This window comes from Amphimedon queenslandica, unplaced genomic scaffold, assembly GCF_000090795.2.
Source record: "Amphimedon queenslandica unplaced genomic scaffold, v1.1 AMPQUscaffold_13203, whole genome shotgun sequence".
NCBI classification, from domain to species: Eukaryota; Metazoa; Porifera; class Demospongiae; order Haplosclerida; family Niphatidae; genus Amphimedon; species Amphimedon queenslandica.
Window position 1 is genome coordinate 14,587 of NW_003546561.1, and position 5,667 is coordinate 20,253.

The 5,667-nt window shown below is 34.8% G+C and overlaps 3 long non-coding RNA genes across 3 annotated transcripts; 2 read left to right on the forward strand and 1 right to left on the reverse strand.

Moving 5' to 3' along the window:
* The first annotated feature begins 1,888 nt into the window (after window positions 1-1,888).
* Window positions 1,889-2,276, forward strand: LOC105313848 (uncharacterized). Its single transcript, XR_002186053.1, has 2 exons — window positions 1,889-1,933; window positions 1,977-2,276. It is a non-coding gene; the product is annotated as an uncharacterized LOC105313848 (long non-coding RNA).
* A 560-nt stretch (window positions 2,277-2,836) lies between these two features.
* Window positions 2,837-4,788, reverse strand: LOC109584516 (uncharacterized). The gene is made up of 4 exons (XR_002186051.1): window positions 4,622-4,788; window positions 3,582-4,223; window positions 2,969-3,530; window positions 2,837-2,896 (listed from the first exon to the last, which is right to left on the reverse strand). It is a non-coding gene; the product is annotated as an uncharacterized LOC109584516 (long non-coding RNA).
* A 137-nt stretch (window positions 4,789-4,925) lies between these two features.
* On the forward strand, window positions 4,926-5,667 carry LOC109584517 (uncharacterized). The gene is made up of 3 exons (XR_002186052.1): window positions 4,926-4,977; window positions 5,026-5,289; window positions 5,579-5,667. It is a non-coding gene; the product is annotated as an uncharacterized LOC109584517 (long non-coding RNA).

A 5,667-nucleotide genomic window follows, 5' to 3' on the forward strand; every position in this document is an offset into this window, starting at 1 on the left:
ATGAAAAATGGAGGAAGATGCCATGCCATTACTTCAGGCTCTCCTTCAAAAAGACGTGAGGTTTATGAAGACTCTCACTCCTTCCTTTGTAACCCAATGGTACCTGTCAGTCCACCTAAAGTAAGTATTGAAAGAACTGGATGAGTCACTGTATGGATAGGAATCAATAAGTGAATTTGCTCTTTTATAGTTTTCAAATTGTACCTATCCTAAGAGAACTAAGCATAGAAACACAATAAGAAAAGTATCATCTTAATCCAGTTAAAACACATGCCGATCAATACTGCCCACTTAATTGCACATAATTGCGCAATCACACAGTCAGTCAAATGACGTCATCAGTTTCTAATCTTGGTTATGTATTGTAGCAAGATTATGTACTTTTGATTGTAGTCTATAATAAAATTTCAATGTTTCCATTTATTTTAATCACAGGTTAATACTATGCATCGTATGTTCCTCATAGAGTCGTGTTTCTCATTATCATCAAAGGGAATTATTCATGAATGGTTTATAACACCTACACCTATCGTATCACACCACATAATCAGTGGTGGTACCACCACACTACCATCATAAATTAGTGGTGCCACTACCATATACATATATATGTATAGTTATGGATATAAATGTGCATACAGGCAAGAGTAATAGAGGCTGAGCTGTGCCAATAGATGGCGGCCAAATCAATATCGTTCTTTTCAAAATTGGAATCAAGTATAAAGGCAGCTTTGGCACCAGATGATCACAAAGAATTGAGGCTACTAGTGACAGGAAAGACAGGAGAAGGGAAGTCCACACTAGTTAATGGACTACTGGGTGCCAAGGTTGCTAAAGAGGGAGCTGGTACTGAGAGATGTACAACCAAAGTCACTGAGTACAAAAAAGAAGTTGAAGGTGTACCAGTCACAGTATTTGATTCACCAGGCCTGCAAGATACCACAGAAAATGAAGATTTATACCTAGAAGATATGAGGGAAAAATGTCAAAACCTCAGTTTAGTTCTTTATTGCACAAAAATGACCAACAACCGCTTAAAAGAAGAAGACAAACGTGCCATTCTAAAACTAACAGCTGCATTTGGGCAAAACTTCTGGAAGTATGCTGTTCTTGTTCTCACTTTTGCTAACACTGAAAATGTCACAAGACGCGATGAAAGAGATGAAGATGAAGGGTCTGAGCCTGATGATGATGATGAGGAGAGCTGGAAAGTTCTTGAAAAGAAAAGATTTGAAGGTCGTGTGAAGATATGGAAAGACAGCTTTCACAAGTTTTTCATAGAAGAGGTTGGAGTAAGGAAAGATATAGTTCAAAGGATCCTCGTGGTGCCAGTTGGAGATAGCAGAGTGTCACGTCATAACCGGGAGCCTTACCGTCTTCCTGATCGTAATGATTGGTTTATTGAATTCTGGATGGCTTGCTCCTTACGAGTTAGAGAAATGAATTTCTTTTATAAAATAACTAAAAACCGATTTATCAGACCCGCCGGCTCTCAAACCACACCAGACGAAAGTATTGATGCTGAAAACGATTTTGTTAAGGGAGTGGTGGCAATTTTAGCAAAAAACTATACTTTAGAGGAGTTAATTGAAGTATTCAATAATGAAGTCAGTATTACTTGTTGTTTTATATTAATTGACTTTTTTGATCATAGGAATCTCCTGTACAAGACAGCACACTGCAACTTTCAGATGCACCTAAAGTGGATGAGACATATACAGAAAAGCTTCAAGAAAATTTAAAGAAGATAGATAAGGAGAAATGGGTGAACGAGCAAGAGGAAATAAATAAAAGGGAGAAAGAAAAAAATGAGAGGGAAGCAGAAAAAAGAAGAGAAGAACTTGAAGGCGAAGCTAAGAGAGAAAGAGAAAAAAATGAAAGGGTAGCAGAGGAAAATAGAAGAGAAAGAGAAAGAGTACAACAGCTTGAGACAGTAAGTGTATAATACTTTTTACATTAATTTCAAATACATCAAGGATATTACTAATAGAAGAATTGCTCTTGATCAGCAGCATGCAACAATGCTAGCTAATGAGGCTTTTTCAAGGGCACATCCAACAATAATCTTGCCACCACCACGTCCGCCTCCATCTAACTGTGTGATTCTTTGACATTGTTATATTTTAGTTGATTGCAATTATTATTATAATAGCTGTTAGTGTATTTTTTGTAGCTAAACTAGCTATAGCTATTGACATCTAGCAGTACTTTTATGTTATAGCAGCTGTCGTATTGTTTTTGTCATTTAATTTTGTGTATGATTTGTTTATACCATTCATGATCAGTATAGCATAATGGGCCTGCATAAAAGTTCTCATAGCCAGGGAGTGAGAGAGATAGAGAATCAGAAGTAGCCTTTTTATGAGTATAGATACGTTATACATGCTACAGGTATCACTGACCCACATCTACATGTACTTCTAATCATGGTATAACTCTAACCTTTCATGGCAGAGATCACACCATCACACCATGTATCATTCATCAAAATGTCATTAAACATAGTCTACATTAAAAAGTCATAGCAGCTTATTTCATCAGAGTGGACTTGAATAACCTTTTGGGGAGGGAATGAACCACAGATATAATTATGAATGAAGCAACAGAATAACACAGTGTACATGTATTATAATATTATGTAGATATTATGTGTATAGCAGTTAGTAGTAGGTGTGGCTAGTAGATTAATAATGGAGTCTGATCTAAAGAGACATGCCGTTAAAGACAGGAATGGATCCAATTATTTGCGTGGGCGCAATCTGCGCATGCGCAGTACTGACTAAATTGTACTTCAATTTATAATGTTCATAACTCAAACAAAAATGTAAATAAGCAGTTCAAACATGAATAAATGCTTGTTTAGCCACACATTTGATTTCAGGTTACTCTGTTGAGTCTACAAGGAATAAGCAATATTAATAATAAATGTAAAAAGTACATGTATTTTGCATTAATGTTTACAAAGAACTTTGTAGCCTATTTTCATCTCTAAAAATAATTTGACAGGAATGTCATTCTACAGATAACAAAAACAAATTTTATACAGCAATAATAGTTTTTACTGACTTGGAAATATACTGGTGTCACATTAAGTAGTGCCAAGGGAAATAAAGAGTTGATAATATATCTAGTCTTGGGGAAATGTTATCTGTTTAACAGAGATAAGAAGTTAAAAATAAACCTTTCATTGCAAATGCCATACACATGGAGCTAGATATTTCTGTGGCCCAAAATTTCTGCTAATTATGCAGATTTCAAAAACTGTGAAAATTTAATCCTTTAAAATCAGTACACATTGAAAGGCATGGTGATTTTGCTAAAATAAAATCTGCAAAATTCACAGAAATTTTGGGCGATAGTAATTTCTAGCTACAATTAAAGAAATTCCTAGGTACAATTCTAAACATTAGTAGCATAATAAAATAAATCATTTCATGAATAATTATTCTATTAAGTACCAACGTCTCCAAATATAGCATCCAGAGTTTCGTCCACCACCATGAACAATACAGATAGCTTTTCGTGACATTCTAATTATCATAAAAATAGCATACATGTAAATTCAAAACTACAAAACTAACAGCTTTAATAGTCAGAAGTACTGTAAAAGTGGAATATGTCATTGCTTGCATTATTTAATGCATGAATAAAAAATTTACGAATTTAAAAACTATACTGACTTAAAAACTAATTATAGACCACTGGAAGTGAGAATTGGAAATGAATTTCATTAATTTTATATACGGTATCTGCCCACATGTCATAATTGGCTGTCATTTTCGTTGGAAAGTTTGTTAAGGAAGTCGGCAATGAATGCAAGAAGAAAATGCCTCACTTACCTGCTGTAGCTCTATTAAAAGCTAAAATGTGCTTGTTATAAGAAAAAAGATCTGCCTTTAAGCTTCTTCTCCAAAAGATGTGGTCCAATTTGCCCCAGAATTCTCAATACAGGTTTGTTTTCATGCCAGCCCGTTTGTTCTCCATTAAAAGTTGTCAACCAAAATGGCAGCTGAATTTATTTCATCCTAAACCACACCTTACAACCGTAAAAATTTCTAATAATCTTCCTATGTAATCAATTTTTACTGCTAGTGGTCTATAATTATACACAGCTTACAGCTCAACCTTGTACCTACTTGAGCTTCTTGTCTCCTACTACACGTGTAAGCAAAAACTCATGAGCAACCTCTTGTGATCCAATTCGCTGGCAAGGTATAAAATGCCTATAAAAAATAAATATATAAAATAGCAGACATTTACAATAAATTTATCGTGTACTTATCAATATCAAGCTCCACTATCCCAGTACAGGTCATAATGGGGCATAGTTGGGGTTTCAAATTAATTAATTAATCAAATCACTACCTCTGGGGCCGTTCCCTTCAGTCAAATCCCCTACTAAATTTAAGGAACGTTGAACAACCACTCAACTGCTACTGAACTCAGCTCTGCTGGGTAAACTTAGCATTTTTGAAACGTAACTTGGTCAAACTAGCAAAGTCTTCCTATAGGCTTGTTGGAAAAAAATCCCTACCCTGGGGCATTCTCAGAGTGATGAACCTCCTATTAAATCCCTCATATTCCCCATAATGAGGCTTAAATTGACAGACATATTACTTACAGTTCTGAAATGAGTAATTGTGGTGGAAGGAACAAATGATAACCCAGGAAAGACTAAAAAGCCCATTTCCTCACACAAGCGGAATAATTAGAAGATACATTCTATATATAGGTGATTACAATAGTCACAGTATATAAAAAGGCATAATTTATAGCAGTCTGAGAATAAATTACCTAGTGCAAGGTTCTATTAGTCTAACCAGTGATCCAACTCATGCAAACAACTAGCAAAAAGGCCTGGAACCACAAAGACAGCACTAGAAATATGAAAAACACTCAATTGGTGGCAGCCATTTTATGGAGAAAGAAGAACTTGTTCTTTTTGAACCAAAGAAGACGACAAAGAAATCTAAAAAGGTTTTTAAACTTATTGTATAAATTTTGATGTGATTATAATAATTTTAGGATGTTAAAGAAGCTCCTAAAGCCACTGCCCCTCCCCCTGGATTTGGTATACGCCCACCACAGACCACCTCTACTCATAAAAGAAGTGAAACGACTAAAAAGGAGGGAGGGGCTTCAAAGACTAAGTTTGTTCCTTTGCTAAGTGCTGAGGGTGAGTCCCAGTTGAGTATAAAGTTCCCTGGGAGGTTTTTATGTCAGTGTCTCGGACAGAAACACGAGCTGATTAATAATTGCTTGGAATGTGGAAGAATAGTTTGTTCACAAGTTAGTGATAGCATGAAATATTAATAATAAATGTAAGCTAGAGATATTAATAATAATGATAGTAATAATTATTATAAATATACATGTAATACAATTATTATGTAAATTCAGATTGACATACATGTACTTGATGAAAAATAATATATTGTTTAAAGCCTATGTATTTAATATTAATGTTTTAAGTAAAAATTGATTTTGCAACAACAGAATAAAGTTACACAGTTTGATAGTTAAATGGAAACTTTTCATTACTTATTGATGTTTACCTGTATACTTGATATTATTATAGGAGGGACCAGGTCCTTGCCTGTTCTGTGGTAATGTTGTGTTCACCAAACAAGAAGAGAAGCTGTTACAGCCTGATTCACACAGAGGAGA